Here is a 15363-nt window from a genome sequence, read left to right on the forward strand (position 1 = left end):
TCGTGACAAAAATAGGCAAAGGAATATATTTTACTTAAGAGATTTACCTTTTATTCTTCTCAGTAAAAATATTATAAATACCATGTTTACATGAATTTAATATAACATTCTCTGGTGTCCAATAAATCACACTTTCAGGGAGCCTTAGATTTATTTTCTGTAATAATTATAATGAGAACATTGTTAATACGATGAATGAGTTAGGCATATTTCAAAACTTAAAGTCCTAAAAAGAAATTATTAAATGCAAAGTGGTGCCCTGGCTTGGATCTCAGGACTGAAAAAAGATACTAGTGAAAAAACAGGTGAAATCCAAATAAAGTTTGTAGTTTAGTCAATAGTAATGTACCAACATCCTTTTCTTAGTGGTGACAAATGTACCATGGTAATGTAAGATGCTAATTTTAGGTGGAATTTGGTGAAAGGAACATGGAAACTCTATAGTACCTTTGCAACTGTTCTGTAAATCTAAAATTATTCCAAGATAAAAAGTTTTAATTAAAGCCAAAAAATCATGATTTATTTGAAAATTATAGTTTAGGAGTAGCTTTTCTGTATAACAGTTTGAAAAATCAAAATGGCTGCTTTTAGAAAAACCCAGATTCCATGCAATAGAGATGGCAGGGAAATATGGGACTATAGGTTTCAGTTTACAGTTCATGGGAGGTGTGGGATTTTGTTTTCTGGACATTGACCTGGTGTCCGTGAACATCTCCTTGAACTCAGTTATAGACTTGCTCTTCAGTTCCTTTAAGGTATGTGTGTGTTCTTCAGTGGTTTAGTACAGCTCTTTCTGTTAACATAAGCAGGCCCCTTACATGGTTCACAGAGTACTACGTTTCTCTTTTTCTTTTCTTTGGTATATCTGTTAGAAGCAAAAACACCAGTGATATGACTCAGTGGTTTGGAGTTGAGATCCTTTTAGGGTGGTTTTGTTCAGTCACAGCTACTTGAGTTTCTAGGTCAAGTGCTAGACATAGTTGACCTGTCATGAAGGAGTATGAATAAAGATGAGCATAACTCTTACATAGCCATTTCTGTAGTTGAGCTGAAATAATTGATTGCTGTCAGATAATTGAAATTCTCAGTTTCCAAAATGAACTCTAGCAGTATAACTCTTTTAAATTTCTATAAATATTAAAAGACTATAAGAAAGGAGCTCTGTAGTTTGCTGAAACTATTATATAACTTTTCATTAATAAAATTAAATAGCCCTGCTGGCCTTATAAATGGTCTCCTGCTGCTGTTGCCAACTTTAGTGATTTTAGTTAAACTTAAATTTCATCAAGGGAAATAGAAATATATTGTACTTAAAGGATATAGACATTTAAAACAACAAAAAAAAAAAGAAAAAAAAAAAACAACAACAGACCCAGGCCTGAATGACTTTTGCAGAATAATTGTTGGCCTTGAAGAGTTTTTTTGCTTGATGATATTTTTCAGAATTGGTGTCATCAATATCATATCAATAGAATTTGTATCTTTACTTCCTAATTATATAACATACTTGTGCCAGCCTTGGTAGGAAAGTTTTTAAAAAGGGAAGAAAATTCTTTTAGGACACGTTGAAATTTCATTGATCATATTATAGTCCACACAGACCAAACAAACAAAAAAGTCTTTTTATTGTTCTTCTGTGCTCGAAGAGCATTAAAAGTGTTGTTTCTGGAAACATGCTTTACCATTCAGCTGGCTGGCTGTCATTTTATAGTCACCTAACATATAAATGAAGGTAGCGCATAGGTACTGCATACTTTCTATGTACGCTTTGTACTTTTTGTTTACAGTGGTCTCATTTAATCTTCACAAACACCTATGAGCTAGTTTGGAATTATCGTAGATGAGGTCAGAGGATAACAGATGTCTCTAGGCCAACCCTGAGGGTGTGAGGAAGAACGACTTGGTGCCCACAGTGTTCAGTACCTACAGTCTGGTTCCTAATGTTACCAGCTTCCAGGGAGCCCTGAGTCTAAGGACATGGGGTAAACTTCCCATTACTGCAACTCGTCTGGGTTAAGGATGTCTGATCCCACTGGTGACCTAGAGCAGAGTCCCCCAGGCTTACAGGCGTGGAGCGGAGTCTGCTGGTCCCTGGTCCAGCCTTGCCTTGGCTCATCCTCTGGCTCCTGAGCTTGTCAGTCGTTGTTCTCTGTCACCTGATTAATTGCCGAACACTCACTCATTGTGTGCTCCATTGATCAGATGCCAAGAACTCTTGGCAGCTCTGCGGAACATGATCTCAGTGTGCCTCCTGGTCAGTGCTGGGCAACTTGAAGTGGTTAGTGGGGGTGAGAACTTGGATTCAGAAGCCAGGACCCACGCCAGAGGCCAGGGATGGGTAATTGAGTGGCTGGCATGTGAAATGGAGCTCTCCAGACTCATCAGTAGTCTGGGAGGCAGAAGGGGAGCTGCACATGACTTTGAAAGGTGGTCTTTGAAGATCATGGTGGCTGGCTGTGGATTTTGTAGTTTGTAGATATAAAATAATTCTAGTTGCTTTTTGAGGAGGAATGAGAATGTTGCCAGCTTATTCATTATACTGCTCATTACACTGGGCAGAGATCTGTCTGTAACTTTTCCCCATCAGTTCCAGCTGTGTTCTTCTGTGGTTCTAAATGTCCAGTCTGACTTACACTTGACAGCATAGCATAGAAATACAATTACAAATCTCGTTTGCGGTCTCCTCTTCTTCGTGGTCTCAGGAAGTTGGCTTTCTTCAGTCAGTCCATGACTGCTTTCTCCATTTTTTCTCTATATGAACTCATGTATCCTTCACTCTAAATATCATCTATCCCCCTCATTTATTTCTTTACCTCGATCTTTCCCATGAGCTCCGGGCTCCTATCTATGTCCCCCTGTCCAACATCTCTATTCAGAAGTATAATAAAATTTCAGACTTAATGGATCTGCATAGAACTCTTAGACCGAGACTCCTGGCTGCTGCCAATGACAGTGGGTTCTGTCACTGACAGTGTCAGGTTGAAGCTTATCAGCCTCAGCTTTTCAAACCCCAGTGTGTATGTGAGTCCCTTGGATAGTTTGTTAAAATGTAGATTTTGATTAAGTCCGTGGTGGGGCCCAAGATTCTGTACTTCTAACAGCTCCCAGGTACTGCTGATGCTGCTGATCCATGGACCCCACTCTGAGCAGCAGGGAATGTCAGTGCATCAGAGTAGATGCTTATCAAGACAGGTCTGGGGCTGGGGGAGGTGAGTGGGGTCCTGCAGGTCCTTCCCTCATCTCACCATTATCCCGTCCCCGGTTAAGAATCATGTTATATACAGCAAAAACTAGCACATATTATGAAGCAACTATACACCAACAAAAGTTTTTTAAAAAATAAAAGTAGAATCATGTTTCTAAACACACAACTCTCAGTTGTGCTTATAATTAAAAGGAAATTTAAAAAGTGGTATCCATATTATTATTTCACTTTAAATTAACAAAGATGTACGTGTATATGTGTGTGTGTGTGTATGTATATACATGTATATGCTTAGCCAAACTCTATGAGGATACATGCCAAATGTTAACAGTTGTTAATCTTCTAAGTGATAGATTTACAGATGGCATATATTTTCATCTTTATATATGTGGCCTTTTCCAATTTTCAGTAGTGAGCATAATTTTCTAGATATAGTTTATGATGATTAATGTTATTACAACTGTCACGTATACCCCAGCTTAGTTCATCACAATGTCGCCTTGGAGGAAACATTTGCCTCCTACCACTCACTTACCTCTCTTCAACCTCCCCCCAAACATCTGCTCTTTTTTTTTCCTCAATAAATGTATTAGCTCTCTAATGGTTTAGTGGGGGCTTCATATTAGGGCTTTAGTTCAGTATCTACCAACACAATTAATAGAATAAGGGTAATTAAATAAGTACTTTTTTATATTCAATTTTTGTAAATTTTTTTTGTATTCAATTAAAAAAAAAAAACTAAAGAAATACCTTTTTCTCGCCTGTCCCTGTCCTAGGAAGGTATGCTTAGCAGGTTTCTTAGAGGGAGCTTAGTTTTCCTTTCAACCTTAATATTCAGTAACCAAATTTAAAAGTGAAGTACCTGTCTCTTGCTATGGAACAAGGAAGGAAGTAACAAAGGTACAGGATAGAAAAGCCTGATATATTTAAAGTCTCTCCTTCTTAAAAAGGTGAATGTTGGACAGAGAAAGAATTTCTGAAATACACATAAAGGTGCCCCCGCAGGTCTGATGAACACCAACCGTGCATGCATAGGGTAAAACTTGCAAAAGCTTGTAAGGACAATCTCATGAGAAATGAAAAATTACCAGGTCACTGTAAGAAAAGCCCTAGAGTAAAGGTTCCTCTATACAAACCCTAAAAGAACTTAAAACTAAGCCTCAAAAGAATCATATTAATCCTCAATATCAACTGTCTGCCAGAAATCCAACACTCTTTAAACAAATACAAGAAATCCAGCATTCAGCCACATAAAATTCACAGTGAATTTCATCCAATCAAACATCATAGATAAACAAGCAGGAGAAAAATCCCATAACTAGGAGCCAATAGAAATAGACCCTGAAATGACAGATGATAGAACTAGCATACAGGTCCTTTAAAATAGCTATTGTAAATATGGTTCATGTATATAAACATAATGAGGAATGAAATAAAAGATAGAAAAAGAAAATATTGGAACATTAGAGATTTTAAAAAATACAGTATTGGAAATGAAAATTGTACTAGTATGGGACTAAGTACAGATTAGATCTTTCAGGGTAAAGGTCAGTGAACTTGGAAAACATGGTGAGAATTTAACCAAAAGCATCGAGAGAGGAAAGGTTGAAAAAGTATGCCCATCTCCACCATGCTGCTGCTGCTAAGTTGCTCAGTCATATGCGACTCTTTGCAACCCCATGGACTGTGGCCCATCAGGCTCCTCTGCCCATTGGATTCTCCAGGCAAGAATATTGGAGAAAGCCATGCCTGTCTCCAGGGATCAAACCCAAATCTCCTGCATTGCAGGCAGATTCTTGACCATCTGAGCCACCATCTAATTCTATAATGGAGAATTATTACATATTGTATTGCTTGTTACCCAGCCAGTGTAACAGGCAATACAAAGAAGCAAATGGCATGCATATTGGCAGCATAGAAATAAAAGATCTTTATTTGCAGACAATATGATCACGTATAGAGAAAATGCTAAGAAACTCCAAAAAACCACTAGTATTTGTCATTGAATTTAGCAAACTTGAAGGACACAAAGCAGATACACAAGTGAAGTGAAAGTTGCTCAGTCGTGTTTAACTCTTTGTGACCCCATGGACTATACAGGGGTATATATAGTCCATTGGGACTGTGTAGTACGTGGAATTCTTCAGGCCAGAATACTGGAGTGGGTAGCCTTTCCCTCCTTCTCCAGGGGATCTTCCCAACCCAGGGATTGAACCCAGGTCTCCCGCATCGTGGGCGGATTCTTTACCAGCTGAGCCACCAGGGAAGCGTAAGAATACTGGAGTGGGTAGCCTATCTCCCTCTCCAGTGGATCTTCCCAACCTAGGAATTGAACCTGGGTCTCCCGCATTGCAGAAGGTTTCTTTACCAGTTGAGCTACCAGGTATAACCAAGATACACAAAATCAGTTGTAATTTTATATACCAGCAATGAAAAATTAGAAATTGAGAGTTAATATTTATATCAAAATACAACGGACCTGAAAAAAGAAAAAAAAATTTACAAGAACAGTTTTGGAAGGTTTCTAGTACCTAATCTCAGGACTTCCTCTGCATTTTAAAGGTCCTTCTTTAAAGCTACAGTGATCAAGGCGTGTATATATATCAAGGTAAGCATATATATCAATGGAATAAAATAGAGAATCCAGAAGTAGATGCACACTAGTAATGGTCAGCTGACTTCTGACAGTGATGCCAAGTTAATTCAAAGGGGACAAGGTAGTCTTTTTAACATATGGTACTAGAACACCTGAATATTCAATGTAAAAAAGTTAACCTCAACCCTTACTTCTTCTGTATATAAAAATAACTTGAAAAGAATCATGGATCTAAATATAGAAGACTAACACTATAAAACTTCAAGAAAAAATTGCAGGAGAAAATATTCGTGAACTTGGGATAGGCAAAGATTTTTTTGGGCCCAAAATGCATGAACCATAAAAGAAAAATTGACAAATGGGACTCTATCAAAATTTAAAACTTCTGTTCTTCCAAAGACATCGTTAAGAAAATGAAAAGGCAATCTTTAAACAGAGAGAACATATTCACAATACATATACCTGACAGATGACTTGTGGCCAGAGTATATAAAGAACTCTTAGAGCTCATTAGTAATATGACAGCCCAGTTAGAAATCTAGGCATAAGAAAATAACAAATGGCCAGTTTTGCCTAAGAAAAGGTCTTCAACATCATTAGACATCAGAAAAATGTAAACCGAAACAATGAGATACCATCAGATATTCATCGGAATAGCTAATACTCAAAATTAAAAGAACAAATATTAGAATGGACGTTTCATATATTGCTGGTAGGAAATCTAAATGATAAACCATTTAAACAGTTTGGCAGTGTGTTATAAAGTTAAGCATTTTAATACTGCATGATCCAACAGTTTTCTACTAAATGTTTACCTAAGAGAAATGAAAACATGTTTAAACATGTTACTTGTACAGGAATGTCCAAGCGGGTTTATTCATAATGGCCTCAAGCTGGAAGCCACGTAGATGTCCATCAGATAGTGAATAGATGAGCATGTTGTGGCATATCTCTGCAGGGGTATACTACTCAGAACTTAAGGTAGTGATACATTTAGCAACATGAATGAATCTCAGAAACATTATACTGAGTTCAATAAGCCAGACAAAAAAGAATACAAGCTCTGTGATTCCATTTACTACCCATAGCTATTATACCAGAAATGCTAGGAAAAAAAATTTAATCTGTTGTGACAATAAGCAGACACATTGTCATTTGCAGCTGAAACTGGAGTGTGATTGACTTGGATGAGGCGCAAGGGGACCTTTTGATTTGGTCAGTGTATTCTATATCCTGACTGTGGTGGTAATTATATGGCTATGTATGTGTTTATAAAATTCACTGAAATGTACACTAAAAATGTAAATATTTTATTGTATATAAACTATACCTCTATAATGTTGTTTTGAAAAAATTCCAAAAATTTGAAAGTTATTTTACTAACAAAATGTTGTTGGTAGTAGTTTAGTTGCTAAATCGTGTCCGACTCTTGTGACCCCATGGACAGCAGTCTGCTGGACTCCTCTGTCCATGGGCTTCTCCAGGCAAGAGTACTGGCGTGGTTGCCATTTCCTTCTCTAGGGGATCTTCCCAACTCAGGAATCGAACCCAAGTCTCCTGCATTGCACACAGATTCTTTACCAACTGAGCTACGAGGGAAGCCCAACAAAAGGTTAACTTCTGTCTAATGTTAGAAGACCTCTGTGTAAGGCTGAGTTGACCCAAAAATTCCATTTAGATAAACTAGTATACACTATATAAATAATAATACATGAGTTAAATATCCTTAAACATGAAAAGAGAGTAGATGAATCTGTTAGTTAACCTATGATTTGATACACTGGAATGGGACCCTAGCATCCTTAGAATTCTTTGACGTAGCTTTTTAATTTCTTTAATTGATATTTGGTAATATCTTTGGCACTAAGAAGAATCCAGCTAAATGAAGTAATTATGAATAATCCACTCTTGGTTTTCTTTTGTTGTTCTTTTCATTTTTTAAAAAACTGATAAGAGTATGTAGAAGATACTCCAGTGTCCCGTAGAATCTGTTCTTGCTTTTAGGAATAGAACTCCTAGATTTTACCTGAGCACATACATGGCTGTCCTTCTAAAAGCAACATTTCTCTGCTTCTCTTGCAGCAGGGTATGGCTTTGGACTAAGGAGAGGTGACTGGTGATGTGTTTAAGGTTACCTCATTAAGGACAAGCCGCTTAACCTAGGTTTTCTCTTTTCCTTTCCTGCTGGCTAAGATGTAACATCAGGCATAGCAGACTATGTCGGTCCAGAGACAGAAGCCACGTGGAAGTTGATAGAGTTAGCCTGGGTCCCTGAATGACCTTGTGACACATACCTCTCCCCGTACCCCACACTGGCACAGGAAAAAGAAAAGTCTCTAATTTTGGCTGTTGTATTTTTGAGTCTTTCTGTTATGGCAGAAAGTTTATACCCTTGGACAAATTGGAAAGCATTTAAGATTTTTAAGTTTTTCTCTGTGTGCTGTTTGGTCATAGCTAATATATTTTGGTATGTATTTTCAAGTAAAATAATTTCTAAAATAGTATATGATTTCATGCCAATAGTTCTTTTTGACCTAGTAGTTATTTAGGAGAGTGTTTCTCAAGTTTATGAGTTACTTTTAAACTTTCGGTACTAATTATTAGTAAATGGAGACACAGCATTCAGCTTTTCTAATTTTTAAATGTCTTTATGGACTAATTTATGATCGATTTTGGTAAAATTCCACAGATCTTTCTAAAGAAGTTGCCTTCTTTGTAAGACACCAAAATATTTATTTATTGTGTTGCTTAACTTTTCTATAATTATTTTTTATCTGATCTGTCAAAGATTTAGAGATATAAATCAGTGATTTCTTCCATTAATTTTCTTTATATTTCTGTCTGTTCTGATATCTGTGTTCATATGTTATTTGTCAGTAGCTCAATTGAGGATTGTACCTTTTATCAGAATAATGTGACTTTTTTCTAATTTATATCTTATGCTTTGTATTTTAGCTGACATTAATATGCTACTTTAGTTTATATGTCCCGATATTTCTTACTATATTTATCCTTTCTTTATCTTTATTTATATTTATCCTTTATTTATCTTTCTGTCATTTCTTTAAGATAGGTTTTCTATAACTGGAGCATAGTTGGATATTTTTAACCTATTGGGAAGAACCTTTGTCTTTTAACAGATATTATAACTCATTTATGTTTATTATCAAAATTGATCTTTAATTGATTTTATTTCATTGATCTTGTTTTTGTTATAATGTCTTTGATTTTTCCATTATGTTTTAAACTTTTTACTGTTTGATTTAAATTTTGTTTTTGTTTAATTTGGTTTTGAATTTTGCCTGCTTTGAAATATCATTTTTTAAGATTTTTTTTGAAACCTTAAATCTATATAGTACCTATGTAGATTTTTCCAGGGGGTAAAAGAAATTGAAAAAAAATCAAACTTGAAATTAATATATCAAATTTTATATTTGGTGAGACAGTGTTTGGGATTATTAAATATAATGGATTTCATGGTGATGAGTAGGGCATATTGTTTACCAGAGATCTTGTTTTCTATGCTGTCCCTGTCATACCAATCGAGAATGAGGTGGTATCTTTTGTTGTGCCTCAGTAGGAAATGAGGAATTTAATAAGGTTTGCATGCGTGTGTGCTTAGTCACCTCAGTTGTGTCTGACTCTCTGTGACCCTATGGCCTATGGCCTGCCAGGCTCCTCTGTTCTTGGGATTCTCCAGGCAAGAATACTGGAGTAGGTTGCCATTTCCTTCTCCAGGTTAATAAGGTTTACTTCTCTGTTTCTCAGTTTTCATTAATATCTGAGATTTTTATCTCAGACTATTATTAAATTGTAATTTTGATAATTTATAAAATATTCCTTTTGTTAACCTTTACAGTTGTAACTTTTATACATATAAAAATTATGAAAACCCTAATATTGTCACAACTTTAAATGAATTGCTGTTGTTTTCCAAGTGTATATCAAAGTGAATCTTAAGAAAGTCGTTATGCTATTATGCCATATTACACCACTACTCATTTTCTTGATCTATTTCTGTATTATAGCTTAAAAAGACACTTTCTTTTCATTATTGCCCACCTTCAGGCCATTTCCCTGCTTATCAGACCAGGTGGGGAGAAAGAAATGGAAAAAATTCAAATTTGAAGTTAATATATCAAATTTTATATTTGATGAGACTGTGTTCGGGATTATTGAGTATAATGGATTTCATGGTGATGGGTGGGGAATGTTATTTACTGGTGATCTTGCTTTCTGTGCTGTCCCTGTCAGTCACTGTATCCATAGCACAGGGCATGGCATTTACACGCTCACTAATATTTGCTCAGTGTCAGAGTCTGTCCTTCTGCTCGACACTGATAGGCTTTTCCCCTACCTTGGATGCTCCTAGCCCTTTGACCTTCTCAAGTGGACGTCATCTCCATTCTGCCACTAAAATAAGTGTGCTTGTATATGGGGCTTTCCCATGTTTTTCAGAATATACTTGAGGACTATTTAGGGAAGTGGCTCTTGGAGGCCATGCAGCCTTGCCTTGGAAATAGTGTGGAGGGAACAAGCCTGTAGCAGTTGCAAGGGATAATATCTTTAAGAAAATAATGATGTTGCTAAGTTACTTTGCGAGGGAAGGATTGTCTTTCTCTATTTTTTTAACTGATAATCATGTAGCTGGACTACCAAGATGCAGGGAGTGAGGGGAAGCTGAGAACAGCCTCTCCAGGGCTGTGGGTCAGGGTGAAGTTCTTGGCCAGCGACTCATGTCTGTGTGGTATGTGGAAAGCAAATGGGCTGAGGTGGCAGGAAGACTGTTATTCTAGCTTTGGTTCTGTTTTCCTTTGTGACCATGGCAAACCTCTCAGCTCTTCTGGGTCTCAGCTCGATCTGTTAAATGAGAAAGATGACTCTCCAAGATGCTTTCTAACTTTGAAACTCCACGCCTGACCAGGGCACCAGGGATAACCAGGGAATTTCCACTTGACAGCATTTTTATTTTTAATTTCATTTAAGCAAGGAAGTCAGCTTCATTTCATCTGTACAGTCAAGAGGAATAAATCACTTCTCTTACTACCTTGAGTAGGGAGAACTAGAAGGATTATGTGTGACTCGTGTACTTATGACCTAACCTAATATTAGCAAGTGACACATGTTGTGGTGGACTGTCCCACTTACAACACCTGGAAGTAATCTGGTGATAGAATGACTCAGAGGAATGTGAAATTACCATCTTTCCCTAAGAAAACTAAGATATTTATTTAGACTCCCAGAAGGTTCTTGCCTTTGTCCCTGGGGTGTGTGTGTGTGTCTTGAGACTGAGGGTCCTGGGAGATAGATCCGCCATGTGACCTTCAGCTGTTACTGACCATGGTTTTTGGCCTTTTTGAATCAACAGAAGTTGATAAGAGGCTAGATGAGACATTCAGGGAAGGCTTTATTGGGGCCCCTACTACAACTGAGGGCAGAGAAAATAACACGTGCCCTTGCTTGCTTCCTGAGGCGGGTTGAACTAGTCCCTTATGTTGGGTGAGGGTAGGGGCAGCAGGTCCAGGACTTGGGCCGGAGGGGTGGCTTAGGTGCTCTGCCCACCGCTTTGGTGATGCTGCGTGCAGGGAGATGTGTCCAGTACCCTGCTTTTGGTCCCAACGCCCTGCTGTTGCTCCTGGCTCCTCAAAAGTGGCATTTGGGTTCTTTTTGGTCTTTGTGTATCTTCTTATCCATAATTTGCCCTAGCTATGCATGCACACAGTTATTTTTAGTCCCTTGTAGTTTCTTTGTATTTTGTGGCTTGAGGAGACTTTTGTCCAGGTGTGAGCCTTGCAGCAAAGGATCCCAGGTCCCAGCTGTCTCACAAGCAGGCATCAGACCTAAGGTCACAGTGAAGATCCTTCATTGATGAGCTCCTGAGTGGTCCAAAAGCTGTTCACACTGAAATCTTGTTTTACACGATCAGCAGCAGGAGGCCGCCCAAGCTGGCTTTTTGTCAAAAACTGAGCTGGGCATGATCACAAGTAGGGTGGGCAGAGAGAGTTTTCAGATAATGAACATGTCACAATTGTGAAAGAGCAAGGACACAGCAGTGACTGAATGAAATCTGTGCAACTGTCAAAGGGTGACTGTTTCTGAAGAAGGGCTTTGTTTTGGCTCCGTTCTGGAGGATGATTCCCACAAAGGCGCCATCCAGAACAGTGTGGAGAAAAGATCGTTGCTTCTCTGCTGTAGTCATCACTCTTGAGAACTAAAAAGTTATTGAAGTTTTATTTCCCACTCTATCAAGAGCTTCTGGGGGAGAAAAAAAAAGAATCGTTTCATTTCAGAAATGCATTTTGTTTCAGTAAATAGATGCTGTGAATAAGTCAAAATAAAATGCAGAATAAATTTGAAACTTGGATAAAAAATGTAGGTGGTAGGCTTTTATTAAGTGCCACTGTGTGGTAGGCCTCTGGGGTGCAGAGGCCAACATTCAGTAGCCTCTGTTCTCAGGAAGTGAACTTGAATGAGGCTGATGGATAGATGGCTAATACTGTGTTTCCACTGGGTTTTTATAGAGCAGCTACTCTGGAGATGCTATATTAGATGTCGAGACTACAGGTGAAGTAGATAGAGTCTCTGTTCTCAAGACATTTAGAATTCACAGTGAGTTGCATCATCAGGTATGCAGAGCACCAGGTGTGCAGAAACATGTAGGAAGACATCAGTAGTTAGAATGCACAGGACAGAATGATGCAAGAGATTTGAACTTGCTCTAAGAAAAGAACTGAGCAGTCTCAAGGCACCTGTTCCTTCAGTGGTTGTTGTAAGCTGTGCTCATTAACTTTCTGGCCGCAGAGGTACACATTCCTGATATTAAAAGTACTAATAGCCCAGAATTGTACAATGCTTTGCTTTGTATTGGGCACAGTCTAGTGCTTTATGTATAATAACTTGTTGTTCTGTTGCCAAGTCATGTCCAGCTGTTTGAGACCCCCATGGACTGCAGCACACCAAGCTTCCCTGTCCTTCACTATCTCTCAGAGTTTGCTCAAACTCATGTCCATTGAGTCGGTGATGCCATCCAACCATCTCATTCTCTGTCACCCCCTTCTCCTGCTTTCAATCTTTCCCAACATCAGGGTCTTTTCCAGTTGATCGGCTCTTGGAATCCGGTGGCCAAAGTATTGGAGCTTCAGCTTCAGCATCAGTCCTTCTAATGAATATTCAGGGTCGATATCCTTTAGGATTGATTGGCTTGATCTCCTTGCAGCCCATGGGATTCTCAAGAATCTTCTCCAGCACCATAATTTGAAAGCATCAGTTCTTTGGCACTCAGCCTTCCTTATGGTCCAGCTCTCCATACTTGACTACTGGAAAAACCATAGATTTGACTAGACGGACCTTGGTTGGCAAAGTGATGTCTCTGTGTTTTAATACACCGTCTAGGTTTGTCATAGTTTTTCTTCCAAGGAGCAAGCATCTTTACTATCTGCAGTGATTTTGGAGCCTAAGAAAATAAAATCTGTCACTGTTTCCACTGTCTCCTATTTGCCATGAAGTGATGGGATGGATGCCATGATCTTCATTTCTTGAGTGTTGAGTTTTAAGCCAGCTTTTTCACTATCCTCTTTCACCCTCTTTAGGAGGCTTTTTAGTTCCTCTTTGCTTTTTGCCATAAGGGTGGTGTCACCTGCATATCTGAGGTTATTGATATTTCACCCAGCAATCTCGTTTCCAGCTTAAGCTTCATCCAGCCTGGCATTTCACATGATGTTACCCTGCATATAAGTTAAATAAGCAGGGTGACAGCATACAGCCTTGACATACTCTTTTCTCAGTTTTGAACCAGTCTGTTGTTCCATGTCTGATTTTAACTGTTGCTTCTTGACCTGCCTACTGGTTTCTTAGGAGGCAGGTAAGGTGGTTTGATAGTCCCATCTCTTTAAGGATTTTCACAGTATGTACATACAAAGTATACAAATTATACCTATAATTTTTTATTTGAAATTATAGGAAGATCCCTTTTGATCAAATACTCTCCCCCATTTATTTACAGAGAAAGGCTTACTTGAATTATAAATATATCTAAAAGAGATCACATTGCCTCCCACAAACTTGAGGTGTGGATTTCTGTTCAGCCTAATGCCCTCCTGGTCAAATAAGAGGCTGCTTTCTCTGTCTTCTCATCTGTTGAAATGTCTGTCCCTTTTTACAGCACTAGAGGTCTTTAATTTATAAGCTGGATTTGTAAATTGCAGGGTCCCAGCTGGTTGGGCCTGTGGTCCTTCCATGCCTGAACCACAGGAGGCCTGCTATTTGCTCCTCTGAGGAAGTTAATAAGAGCTTTTGTGACCTGGTTTGTGTACAATTTATAGGCTCCCATTTAGGTGATCTAGAGGAAGAAGAATGGGATGAAAAAGTCAAAGTTATGATTGTGAACGAGAAGGAAAGTTAGAATTTTCAAACCAGCATCAAAATGGTACAGACAAAGAATTAGAAGTTAGGAAGAGCCTAGGAGGAGAGGTTTTTAATTAGAGCAACCCTCAAGACATTGGAAATTGTTATGATGGTTTTAAGTAGGCAACTCTGGCCTTAAAATGAATCCGCAACTTGACTTTCTGTATGTGGTTTATGAGATATAAACACACACAAAATGTGAGGCAAAAAAGGTATCATTCATGTAAAGCTGTTTTGATGTATGACTTCTTGGATATTGAAAGCCTCCTTGGATCTTAATTAAGTACATTGAATGGTTTTAAAAGTTAAGAAAATTGTAAGGAAGATTTTTTTTTTTTTTTTTTTTGCACAGACAGTTATTTTTAGTGTAGTGAACATGACTATCATTAGGAACATTGTTGAAAGCAGTCTGTGATATAAAGCTTGAATGGTGTTAGTAAAGAACAGGAGCTTTAGAACCTCACTTGGACCCTATCTACAAATAAAATAAACTTTTTCATGTAATACTGAAATCAGCTGTGCAATTGAAGAGAATACAATAATACTTTGTATAATTTTATTATTCTATTTTGCTTTCTTAAAAATTAATTTTATTGATGCAAGGCATACATAATTTTTTTTTAAAGCCTTACACATCAGATTTAAGTTACCTTTGACCATCTCAGTGCCAGGGTCATCTCTTGCCATTTATTCTTCCAAATCTTGTTCTGAATACTTATATACATGTATGTCTAGAAAAGATACTTGTGTTTTGTGTAGATGTTAAAAAATAACCCACAAATGTATTATGTTTTGCTGGTTCACTTAAGTGTGACCTTCCATTATATCTTTTGTTTTTAACAGCAGTAATGTTGCTGATCACAGCTGACATTTACTGAGTAGTTACTATGTGCTAGGCAAGATATTTAGCATCTTTCATGTGTTTTGTCTCCCAGTCTTCATAATAAACTTCAGAGGTGAGTAAAAACTGGTTTTATTTGAGTAAAATTCCAACTTTATTCTGTCTCACATTTACATTAAATTACTAATGTAATTTAATCATCATTCTTTAGTACAACTTCAAAAATAAAACAGAATGATTGCTTTTAATTGTTACGAATATAACATTTATTTCTGTGAGATTCTTTCTTCTGTGCCATTGGTCTCTCCAGCCAGTCCC

The 15363-nt window shown here is 37.7% G+C and overlaps 1 protein-coding gene across 6 annotated transcripts in view; it reads left to right on the forward strand.

The window, feature by feature from the left end:
* Positions 1 to 15363, forward strand: part of ZNF438 (zinc finger protein 438) — a 188099-nt gene that overhangs the window by 57708 nt on the left and 115028 nt on the right. The window contains exon 3 of one of the 6 annotated variants that reach the window (XM_043883388.1): positions 15048 to 15160. The exons of the other annotated variants lie outside the window; for them this stretch is intronic. The gene's annotated coding sequence lies outside the window, so the exon portion shown is untranslated. The remainder of the gene's footprint in view (positions 1 to 15047; positions 15161 to 15363) is intronic. 6 annotated transcript variants of the gene reach the window in all.

Source organism: Cervus elaphus, chromosome 23 (genome assembly GCF_910594005.1).
Source record: "Cervus elaphus chromosome 23, mCerEla1.1, whole genome shotgun sequence".
Classification (NCBI taxonomy): Eukaryota; Metazoa; Chordata; class Mammalia; order Artiodactyla; family Cervidae; genus Cervus; species Cervus elaphus.